At 45.6% G+C, this 12274-nt stretch overlaps 2 pseudogenes; one reads left to right on the top strand and one right to left on the bottom strand.

The window, feature by feature from the left end:
* Positions 1–296: 296 nt before the first annotated feature.
* On the bottom strand, positions 297–1864 carry LOC112670171 (heterogeneous nuclear ribonucleoprotein C-like; annotated as a pseudogene).
* Positions 1865–1879: 15 nt separating this feature from the next.
* LOC112670170 (fatty acid-binding protein 5-like) lies at positions 1880–2389 on the top strand (annotated as a pseudogene).
* The last annotated feature ends 9885 nt before the right edge of the window (positions 2390–12274 follow it).

Genomic DNA, 12274 nt, shown 5'->3' with positions numbered 1-12274 from the left:
ACTCACCGCCTGATGTGAGGTCCAGGCCAGGCACCCAACATGTGACAATCTTTTCCATTCTGGGCTCACACAGGCCATCAGCTGGTCTGTGGGAGCTGGCAATGTTTGCTAAGTCTGCTGCTGCTCTTCCTACCTGCCTCTGGGGTTCATGGTTCACCATCACTTTGACTCCAAAACAATGTTCTCCACTTCTGATTGCTGGCCGCGACCATCTGCTGGTAGCTTCTCTCAGACAGCCTGTCATTCAGCCTACACTCGCCCTGGGAATAGAACACTGAATCTGAATATATGGTGTTCCCACAAAAAGCACACTTATATGATACACATATGTGCTGTATTAGTGATGTTTTAAAGATTTTATTGATTGATCTTAGAAAGAGAGACAGTGCATGTAATCAGGCGAAGGAGCAGAGGGAGAGGGAGAGACTCTCCAGCAGACTTCACACTGAGGGCGCAGGGCTCAATCCTAGGACCCCACGATTAGGACCTAAGCCAAAACTAAGAGCAGGACACTCAACTGACTGAACCACCCAGGTGCCCTAGTATTAGCAATATTTCAGACGTGATGGTTACAGCTAATGTGCACTCCTTACATTTTATAGTCTGGGAGGTCTGATTCTAAATCCTGGTTCTGCAGCAACAATCATTCTGCATGATCTCAGACACATCATTCCATCTCTCCACCTATGTTGCATCAGCTATAAAATGAGTTTGTAGACAGGGTTGTTAGGAGGATCAAATCAAAGTGATTGGCACCTATCTCACCTTTCATAGAAATCAAGCATACTGTCTCTCAAATGGACCCTAACACTGATTCCCAAGCAAGGGTGACGTTCATTCCACCAAGACCAGAGAATGTTATAAAGTAGAAACACATAAATTAATCTGCAGAAAACTTCCATCAAGGAGGAAAAGAGGGTGATCTGACATTAAGGGGAGCTCTTTCCACCCAGAAGGGAAGTAGGAGGAGACAGGAAGAGTCTCCTGTTTTTTGTTGTTGTTGTTGTTGTTGTTTTGTTTTTTTAAAAAACCACACATCCTTTTTATTGTTAAGTCATAAAAAGGTACCAAAATTAAAAGCAAAAATTACAGGGTAAGACTTAACGTAACTACTAGGAACATCAAAGGAAGTGAAAGTGGGACTAGGCACAGGGCAATATGAATTAATGAACATGGGAAGGATAAGGATGGGGAGAACAGTGGGCATGTGCTGAAGAAGATACTAGGCGAGAGGATCTGGTAAAAATTTTGATCTTAGACAAGCGCCTAGGTAGAGAAATAATGGGACAAGATTTCTAAACCCCACTATGTGCTTAAGAGTCCTCCTCGCCATTGGCGCTGTCTCTGTCATCCTCTTTCCTCAGCCTCTTGTTCATCATCCTTGATCAACTGCAGGCGGTCATCCCCCCGAGCTTCATTGTCCTCGTCGTCCAGTGAGTCCCCCTCCTCAGCAGAGTGCTCTGCACCCCTCAGACTCCATCTGCACCTTGGTCTCCTCTTTCTTCAGGGAGCTGCTGCTCTGCTCCTCTTCTGACTTAGCATTCTCCATCTCTCCTTGTTTGCTCTGTTCTTTCTCAATTTTTTCCAGGCTTTCCAGTAGAGAGTCCACCTTCTGTTTCATCTGGGTCAACTCCTTCTTCGTGGTCTGAAGGTCCTCGCCTTTCCACGTTCCAGACTTGGAAGAAGATCCTCGCGGTCCCCGCTTAGGATCGACGCCACCTTCGCCCCTCGGCGAGGTGTTCCCTGATACACGCTGGCGCCTTGGCGGAGGGGAGGGCGCGCGGCGTGACCGGGCTCCTGCCCCCCCCCCGGGGCGCCCACGCGGCCCCCTGCGGCCCGGCCCGAGCACAGAGGCTGCGGCGGACCCGGGAAGGGCGTAGGAGTGGGAGTGGCTCTGCCGAGTGCGGCGGCCGAACCAGACCGTGTCATCTCTTCTGGCGGCAAAAACCTCGCCGTAAAAACTGGGAGCACTTTGAAAACAACACAGTTTTCATGTCGTCTGGGAGAGGAGTTTGAAGCAGCTGCAGCTGATGGCAGGAGAACTCAGACTGTCTGCGACTGCACAGACGGCGGCCGGCTCCACATCAGGAACGGGACGGCAAGGAAAGCACGATAACAAGAAAATTGGAAGATGGGAAATTAGTGGCGGAATGCATCACGAACAGTGTCACCGGTACTCAGGTCTATGAAAAAGTAGAGTAAAAATTCCATCATTTTGGACAGGAATTAGCTGTGAGGATGAACAAGCTCAGTTCAATGAGCGATTCTCCATACTGCTTTTTTTTCATCACTGTGTTCAATTATCTTTATCACAAACATTTTACATGCGAATATTTCAAAGTGTTGATTTAATTAGGATCATCCCTTTGGCTAGTAAATAAATGTGTTTGTGCTAAAAAAAAAGGGGGGGGTGGAATTGGGCAGGAGTCAGCCCCAGGAGGGTCCCCACTCCCCCCAGGAGGGTCCCCACTTCTCTTTGCCCATTACCATTAAAGTGAATCTTGAAGGAAGCTGGGAGAGGAGATGAAATTCCTCGAAGCTCTCTATGTGTTTGAGAAACTACTAGCATACCGAGGTCAGGGTCCCTCCTCCTTGGGCAAAGCCTGAAAGCCTTTTGCAGAAAGCCTCACTGGGATCCAGCATATCTGGTATGGTCCACAAGCGGGCAGAGAAGCCTGGACAGAGGGAAGCACAGGCGCAGCCTCCGGAGCCCCACTCGATGGAGGCACGCAGAAAGAAGGCGGTTAAAAGTTTACCAGCCCCCACGGATCTCAGCGATGCTACAAAAACCAAAAGATCAGAAAGAAGACTATCAGGAAGAGGAGGCAACAGCTCCAAGGGCCTCCAGGCGGAGGCAGAGGCCCAGCCTATAGGTGTCCCCAGGAGCCTGCCGAAGTCACTCACACTGGTGGACACCCAGTTCTGGCAAGGCCAGCAAGGACCCAGGGACACCCAGCAAGGACCCGGGGACACCCTTGAGGACTCCTTCCCCTGCCCCATAATGTGACCTGAGCTGCTCTGAGACTGTGGCACTGTTAGATGAAGGGAAAGAGGAGAGGAGCAGGAAGAAATCCCAAAGGACCAATATTTTCTCAAAATGAACTCTGTTAACATAAAAGAGGCTGTTTGAAATCAGAGAGCCAGAATTGCATTAAATCAGAAAATTAAAAACCATGCTTTCCCTCCCTTAGCCACCCTTCTGCTATCAAGTGAGAAATGAGACCATCAAAGAAAATAACACATTACAATCCTTTGCAGATCCAAGTACTAATGAGCAAACTTCAATGCCTACCACTTGCTTAATTGCTAGTATTATTACTATTATTCCATATTACTATATTTAGCCAATTCAACCAAAAATATTGCAGTTTCCAATGGTTCAAACTAATAGATGCCAGTTGCTATTTTATACAACCAACATGTGGGAAAGGAGGTCCCTTCCCTCTGACCTGAAGGAAAGCATTTCTGAAGGTAGGGCCTCAGGCAGGTCTGGGAGACCAGCAGATCTACGCTTGGTATATTCTCTGCCCAGAACACTTTTCTATCTGTGCCCATCTCCAGGTCCCACTATTTCTCCACCTAGATCACCCATTTCAGGACTGGGGAAATCAAGCAATGTGCTTATCAGCTTGCAATAGTTTCAGAAAATTAAAAAGAAGCGCTTTTTTATACAGAAGGGCCATTCCTAATAATTGTGGTACTTTTAACTAAGAAGTAGCTCAGGATGGAAAATGTTGAAAAATATAAGGTGAGTCATTGCCAATCCCCACTTCTGAGGCCACCATCTCAGTGCTTCCCATTTGGTTTTTCACAGGTTTGAGATCTATGAAACAGAGTGGACAACATACATATAGGCTCTTGCTGGAACAGAGTGGCAAATATGCAGAGTACATCTGAAGAGAGAAGCCTATGCCCTTGCTGGGCTCTCTACCTCTCCACAGCTGTGAACAAGCTGGCCCATAATTCCTTAGCTCCTGAACCACTGTGACATCTCAGGGTTGGAAGAGGGATTGGAAGTCATGCAGCCACATCTCTGCCTACAAACCTCCCTGAGTAATGATGGCATCTCAGCTTGAGCACCTCCAACAACAAGGAGCTCACATATTCTCCTTCCATTATTTGAGAACATTCTTCCTTGTGTTAAAGCACAAGGTGACACATGCACTGATTAGTAGCATGGGTTTTGAAGCCAGAGAGATAAAAAGTCTAATCCTAGCTCTCCATATTGCTAGCTGTGTGACCATGGGCACAGGCCATACTAAGCTCATGTGCCTGAGTTAATCTTTCCCTAACGGGTAAAGGAGAACACGTGTACTACTTATCAGCCCCACCATCAAGTGTTGGTTAAGGAACTCCTTGTAGAGTTTAGCCAGGTGCTGGTATATAGGATCCACTCTGACTTTGTCTTGCTTCTCCCATGCTCTCAGCACATCCAACCATGCTGGCCTTTAATGTCCCAACTCTTCACTGCCCCAGGGCCTTTGCACTTGTCCTTTCTAGAATGTTCTCCCCTTACCTCAACTTCACTGACTTTCCTTGACCACTCTATACAAAGTCACCCTCACTTCCCAATTTGTCTGTATTTTCCATCTTGCTCCTTTTTTGTAGCACTTCCTCAATCTGAAATGAGTTTATTTATTTGTTTGTTTATTGCCTGACTTCCCTGACCAGAACATTATCCCTATGAAAGTGGAAAGTTTGTCTGTTTCATACACTAGTGCCTTGCACATGGAAGGCACTCGATAAATATTAAATGAATGAATAACACTATCATAGTCTTTCAGCATTCTTAATGGAAAGGAAAAACCTTCCATGAATTCCAAGTATGGAGAGAAGAGGAAATAAAGCAGAAAATGGAAGAATTGTTAATTGCCACATTACCCTGAGATTGAAACAACTAGAAAAGCGAAAATCTGAATGCCTAATTATAAAATGCGAGCAAAGGCAGTTTTCAAATAGGAACAGGATAATGTCCTCAGGAAGCAGATGGATTATAAAATGCCAAGGATGGCTACTTCACACCCCCTCAAGACCTGTGCCCAGTTCTTTACTGGAAGGACAGCATGATTTTTCAGCCCTTCCCAAGAACCTTTCAACCAGCAACACTTTAAATGAAAGTACAAAAGAATCAGAGAATCCTTGCCATGTACAGCATCTGGGCAGAAATAAGAACATCTGTTCTCAGCATGAACCCTATTAGCTTCATCATTTGGCTTTCAAGGAAAAAAACGCACAATTATGATACATGGGCATAATCGGTGGCAGGGTAGCAACTTGCACTCTACAGCAGGCTGCATGCTCGAGGCAGACATGGCTGCTGGGGAGGAATGCCGCATGCCAAGGTACAGGAACATGCCAGCAGCAACCGCTGGGTTACCTGGAATCAGCAACTTGTAGGGTCAGGGGCCATCTGGGGACTAGAAGAAAGGGAGTGAGTCTAGGGAGGAGGAGGTAGGAAGAGGTGGGAGGAAAGAGGAGACAGAGGCAGGGAGAGAGGAAAGAAGGAGGGGGAGGGATGGGAGAGGGGGCAAGACAGCAGCCGCACAGACCTGAGCTGGACAGAAGGGCACAGGGTAAGGCACGGGTGCAGAGAGAAAGAGAAATGCTCACCCTGCCTGGCAGGCGACTGGAGTGGCAATGTCCGCGCATAAACAAGATTGCCGCTGTTTGCACCTCAGCAACACCCCTGCCCCATTGGTATTACTCCCAAGTCACAGAGCAAGTGTGTGCAGATGAAGGGCTTAGCCTCAGCTCTGTCTCCAGAACCTGAGCTCCTTACCGAGTATCATGCAGGACTCTGCTACCTCCCTAATACTCCTTGAGCTTATTGTCGCTCTAGTGAAAACAAGCCAGAAGCAATGTAGGCTACGGCTATGCCTTCATTTGTCATGTGCAAGGCCAAGAGCAGGCCCAGTTATTACAGATGGCACTACCCACATCTTAAGGAAAATGGGATTGGAATTAGATAGACATGAGTTCAAATCCCAGCTCCACACTCAAAAAAGCAAGTAAGCGTGGAGACACAAATGGCCTTATGGCTAAGCCAGTGTTCTCGGCTGGAAGCTGAGTCTGAGATGCCCCCAGGACAGTGGTGAGGATGAACCAGGACCATGTAGAGACTTCACAGAGTCTGGCACTTGGTACACAGCAGCCTTTCGCATCAAGAGCCAATATGCTTCCTGTGGAAGCTGAGCAAGGAAGTGATGGGAAAGGAAAGTAGGAAGATAAACATGGAGAGGACAAGGGAAGCGGGGACCAGAGGTGGCAGACAGGGAATGGAGGCTGCAGGCAGTGGCAGACAGGGGCCAGCTCCAGGGAGACCAAGAACCCCACCCATCTTGGCACCCTGAGAGCCTCTCCGAATGACAGTTTGGATGCTCCTGAAAGCCAAACAACCCTTCAATCAAAGGTTAAATGATATACAGAATAATCTACATAAGAGACCAGAGATTTATAGGCTATCTTTTAAAAGGCCTTCTCACCAAGTTGTTAAAGCTTTATAAAAGGCATACAAACTGTTGGGGATTTACCCCAAAGATACAGATGCAATGAAACGCCAGGACACCTGCACCCCAATGTTTATAGCAGCAATGTCCACAATGGCCAAGCTGTAGAAGGAGCCTCGGTGTCCATCGACAGATGAGTGGATAAAGAAGATGTGGTATATGTGTACAATGGAATATTCCTCAGCCATTAGAAATGACAAATACCCACCATTTGCTTCAACGTGGATGGAACTGGAGGGTATTATGCTGAGTGAAGTAAGTCAGTCGGAGAAGGACAAACATTGTATGTTCTCATTCATGTGGGGAATATAAATAATAGTGAAAGGGAATATAAGGGAAGGGAGAAGAAATGTGTGGGAAATATCAGAAAGGGAGACAGAACGTAAAGACTCCTGACTCTGGGAAACGAACTAGGGGTGGTGGAAGGGGAGGAGGGCAGGGGGTGGGAGTGATTGGGTGACGGGCACTGGGGGTTATTCTGTATGTTGGTAAATTGAACACCAATAAAAAAATAAAAATAAAATTTAAAAAAAGGCATACAAAAGGGACTATGTTTCTTTTTTTTTTTTTTTTTTAATTTTTATTTATTCATGATAGGCACACAGTGAGAGAGAGAGAGGCAGAGACACAGGCAGAGGGAGAAGCAGGCTCCATGCACCGGGAGCCTGACATGGGATTCGATCCCGGATCTCCAGGATCGCGCCCTGGGCCAAAGGCAGGCGCCAAACCGCTGCGCCACCCAGGGATCCCGGGACTATGTTTCTAATATCCAAAAGAACTACATTATGCAGAAAGATTCATACTCAATGGACTCTAATAAAACTGAGGAGGTGCTGTTAATATTTTTGTGAGGTCTCTCATCTTGGAAGATGACTTCCTGATGTTTCAGCCACGTGGGTGCTAGCGTGTGAAAAGCTGTTTAATCTTGAGCAAGTTGCCTAACATCTCGGACCCTCAATTTTTTCATCTGTAAAGGAAATATAACAATAGAACCTTCCTCATAGGTGGTTGTAAAGCTTAAACAAGATAACGCATGCGAAGAGGTCAGCACGATGCCTAGCCCATAGAGGGAACTCAGTCAGTGCAAGCTAAGATTCTGACTGCTATCTGCATTATTGTCGGGCAGCTGTAATAGACAGTGTGCTGCCATAAGGATCAAGAGCCACACAAACCCAATTTCTGTAAAATATCCAAGGAAACTAGTTTAAAATATCAACTCCTTCCTCTGCCTCTTGTCTTATACATACCAGCTCCCAAGACCTCTCAACTCCACATTGTAAGAATACCTGTCCTCCATTCTGTCCAGTCCTCAATGGGTTTTCTTCATCTCTCATGGGATGGTCCTCAATCAGCTGCAAAGGCCTCCTAAGGAAGCCTGCTGCTAGCCCACTTATTCCACCCCACACACTGAGGCTGTATAGTACTAGTCCATCTTTGAAGTCTTAGCTGGAATTGACATTTGATTCATGCACATTTGTTTGCCTCTACTGCATAGTTTAACCATATCTGATTTCATTTTAAAAATCATTTAAGTCACTTACCATTTGGTTAAGTGGATATTCCCCAAAACCCCCAGAACTTCTTCAGCAGCCTTGGTAACTAGTAGGTGCTCAGTGAATGGTTGTGGACTTGAACCACAGATATGTAAAAAAAAAAAAAAAAAAAAAAAAAGTTTAGATAAAATGACTAGGAATTTGTATGCAAGCGTGTCAATAATTAGCAAATTAGGATGATGAGAGTATAGCTGTATTTTTGTCTCAATTTCCTAAGCATAGGGATGGATATTTTCTATTAATCATTGAAAACATACTGTTAAGACACAAAGGTGCATGGAAGTATTGCCTAGACACCACACAACAGAGCATCCTTTGGCTGCTGCTTGTGAGCACTGTTTGCAAAGCCCAGTGTGGTTTTTGATCAGTGGCTCTTCACTGGGAAAGAGCAGGTGCCCTACGTCTGACAGATCATCTGCTCCTGAGCATACAACCTTAAAGAACAATGACCTCTGAAGTCAGAAGACGCAATCATGCCTGCCCCAGTATACAGTGATAGCCAACCCACATCTCACACCTGAGCCAAAGGGAAAGAGCGCAGGACACGCTGTGCCTCGGCCTGCCCACTCAACGTGTATCAGAATATGTGTTTGCCCTGGCTTGCTCCTCAGTAACATGGAAGGGAGTCCACCACTACTGATTTACTCAACACAGTGTACTGGCTCATCAATGAGTCCCAGGACTGGCAGCCAAGAAGTGGTTTATCCTGTATCCTTTCTCACTTGTGGGTAAGGAGAGAGAGCATCAGGTTGGTGGGATCTAATGTTGCAAGCAGTGATTTATTTGCTCTTAGGAATCACAGCTTCAGCTTAGTGACATCTGTAAGCCAAACATTCTCCTCGAGTATGTGTTTTCTTCAACTGTTTGCCCCCCGGGTGTTGCAGGCTTGGTTGGCATCCTCCTTGAAGTTGACAGCCCCTACTGCCACCCTCAGCTGACAAGACACTTGGGCATCAGCCAGGGACAGGCACCAATGGCATCGCCCATTCTGCCTCTGGCTTCTGTGGCTCCTTATCACCAGGTAACACTGCCAGGTAACAGTATCCCACAAACCTTAGTCATCACTCCCCTTCTCAGAGCCCCACTGGCTAAAGGAAGATGCTTTTCCTTTTCTATAAAGCATCGTTTTCCTTTTCTCAGTTTTGTTTCCTGCTTGTATTAAAAGCCAATGAGGCAGATGGATGAGGGAAGTAACCTGGCAAAGAAAGAAGACCCATCCCGGGCATTCACTTCGTAGAGCCTGCGGTGGAGCCAGGCCCTGTGCAGACAACTGTGGATATGTGTGGCCTCAGCCCCAGACCCTGGCACCTGGAAGCTAGTGATGCATGGTGCATGCGGTGAGACATAGGTCCCAGCTGCCAGGAGCCATGCCTTTGATCAAGAGAGGCACAAGATCTCCTGAATTCTGGTAGACCCTTTTGAGGATCCAGGACCACAGGACTCTTCTTCAGGTCTCAACAATGAATAAAAAGGAAAAAAGAAAAGAAAAGGCAATCCAAAAAAAGAAAAGAAAAGAAAGAAAAGAAAGAAGAAAGAAGAAAGAAAGAAAGAAAAGAAAGAAAGAAAGAAAGAAAGAAAGAAAGAAAGAAAGAAAGAAAGAAAGAAAGAAAGAAAGAAAGAAAGAAAGATTTAGGGGGAAGACACTGGACTTACATGGGTAGACATGGATTTTTACCCCAGTTCTTATACTAACTAGCTGAAGAATCCTGGCCAAGTTACTTGACCTCTCTGAGTTTTAGTTTTCTCATCTGAAAAACAAAGGGGGACTCCTGGGTGGCTCAGTGATTGAGCATCAGCCTTCAGCTCAGGTCCCCAGATGGAGTCCCACATCGGACTCCCCGTGGAGAGCCTGCTTCTCCCTCTGCCTATGTCTCTGCCTCTCTCTGTGTGTCTCTCATAAATAAATAAACAAACAAATAAATAAATCTTTTTTTAAAAAAAAAAAGGAGTGGCTTTACAAATCTCAGAATTTATGGTAAGGATTAAAGGACATAATTTACATAAATTCATAACATCTGATATTGGGTACATGCTTGATAAATATTAGGTGTCATTAGTATTTGTGTTACTGTTTTAAACTTTTCAGTCAAGAAATGCACAAGGATAGGATATTTTGGATCACTTTTGTGGTTCCCCAACTTTTGACTTACCTAAGTACTTGCATGAGAAGAGCCCTTAGCCCTCCCCATCTTCCCTCCTCCAAGCCCAACCCAATGTGCCTATCCTCATCCTGGGTTCCTGCAGCTGTCTTTACTAGGCCTACTGGCATGTATGTCCTTGTCCTCTGTTCTTTTCCAGATTGCTCCTCACGGGCTGGGACTGTGCTCTTCCTCGCTCAGTAGCATCTTTAGTGTCCAGAACACTACTTCCCATGTACCAGGTCCTCAACACAGTGCTCCTTGAGCGGAATTCTTGCCTTAACTCCGGCAACTTGAAACATGAGCTATTGATTTCACAGGCTGAGATCTTTGAAGATTTTCAAAGTCTCAGAACCACTACCCAGTCAGAGAAGTTCAAAGAATGAATTTATTGACCGGCTTAGTCCGCTCTCAAAAATCATTTACACTTCAGTCAGGAGAGGCCAGGGGAAAGGCTGTTCACTGGGGAGCTTTTGCTTCTTCATAGACCGTCTGATATCAGAGGAGAGGAACTTCCCTTGGTCTGTACTCGGATCATATGAACACCCTGGGCATAAAATAGCCCTTCCTATGGGCACAGAGTATACTCAATCCTTGCTCCCTATAGCAAGGGACCATTTGGCATTGGAACAGAAAGCTGGTCCACACCACTGGGCCTCATGTGGGAAGCCAAAATTTGCAAAACTTATGCCAATATTTCTAAAGAGGTCCCTATGCTCACTGACTCTTTCCAGATTCTCTCTTTCTTTGGGTAACATTTATAATTTACTCTCAGTTTTTAAAGATTAATTTGGTGCTCCCTGAATGACAAATAATACTATTAATGTCAATTAACAATGGTATAAACTCCTAACATCTGCGCGCACGTATGTGTGCTGCGCGCGCACACACACACACACACACAGAAACAATAAACAAATGAGAGTTAAGAAAACCCTGTATGCAGGACATTAACTGAGAAAGCCACATTATGTATAGGCTTTTTGAAATAAGCCATTTACTGCACTGACCTAAAATTTCATGGCCTGTTGTGGGCTTCCAGATAGGCCCTGCATGCTATCATGGAATTTGAGAATATTCTTCCATGTATTAAAGCAGCCAAAAGATAGGGAGATGAGATAGTTACGGATCAGAACTACAAAAAGTACAAATAGAAAACTCTAGAATGTCCACTTCTAGATTCTGATGGCATTGGTGACCGTCCATTGCAGATAGAGAAGCTGTCAATCACTTATTGCTAAATGGGGAGGATACAGCTTCCCTCCCTTTCAGGCCATATAAAACTCTAATTGTTTACCAATTTTCCCAGGATTCACATAAAAAATTATCAGGTGGAACTACAAAACTGAATACTTACAGATCTTACAAACAAACTAGAGACTTGCCTCAGGGCTGCTCAGAAAATGAGGGCATTTGGGCAAGGCCAGGGGCTGGAGACTTCAGCAGGTGTGGGTCAGACCCTGGTGCTGGAAACAACTTGTCCCAGGGGCTCTACACTGGGAGGGACAAGTTCCCAGAAAGGGCAGTACTGCTCCAGCCGGACTGCCCAGGCAGTTTGCTCTCAATTATCCATCCCATGTGTAATTTCAGGAAAACTTCTTTTGTAAATTGCAGATTTTTTGACACTTAACTCAAACATAATGAGTTGGCCAACAGTGATTTCATGCCCAAGTAAACCTGTCATCTTCACTCTTAGCCTTTTCCTTCCCTTCTTACAGAGAACAAGGATCCAGACATTTTCCAAGAGAAAATAAACTCCCAAAGCTGAAAGATTAGAGTTTTCAAATTTGCTTAAAATGCTGAACCTAAGAAGGGGGTTCTCAAGTTGGCAACACACTTCCCTCCCACATCCCTACTAAATCACCAACTCCAGAGGCTCTGACTCAAAGAATATGTAAGCCTGAGCCTCATCTTATAAACACACCATTTCCATGCCCCATGTTCTAGATTCCTTGTTAGTGCAGTGCAACTCAAGGTCAGGGCAAATAAGGTAAGGAGACCATTCAAGTTCAACTTCTGAAGCTGTTTTTTCTCTGCTGAAGTTTAGGTAGAGGCCAAGAGGACTGTTTTCACTATT

Source organism: Canis lupus, chromosome 25 (genome assembly GCF_003254725.2).
Source record: "Canis lupus dingo isolate Sandy chromosome 25, ASM325472v2, whole genome shotgun sequence".
NCBI lineage: Eukaryota > Metazoa > Chordata > Mammalia > Carnivora > Canidae > Canis > Canis lupus.
The sequence above is the reverse complement of the archived record's forward strand: the minus strand, read 5'-3'. Positions and strand labels throughout refer to the sequence as shown.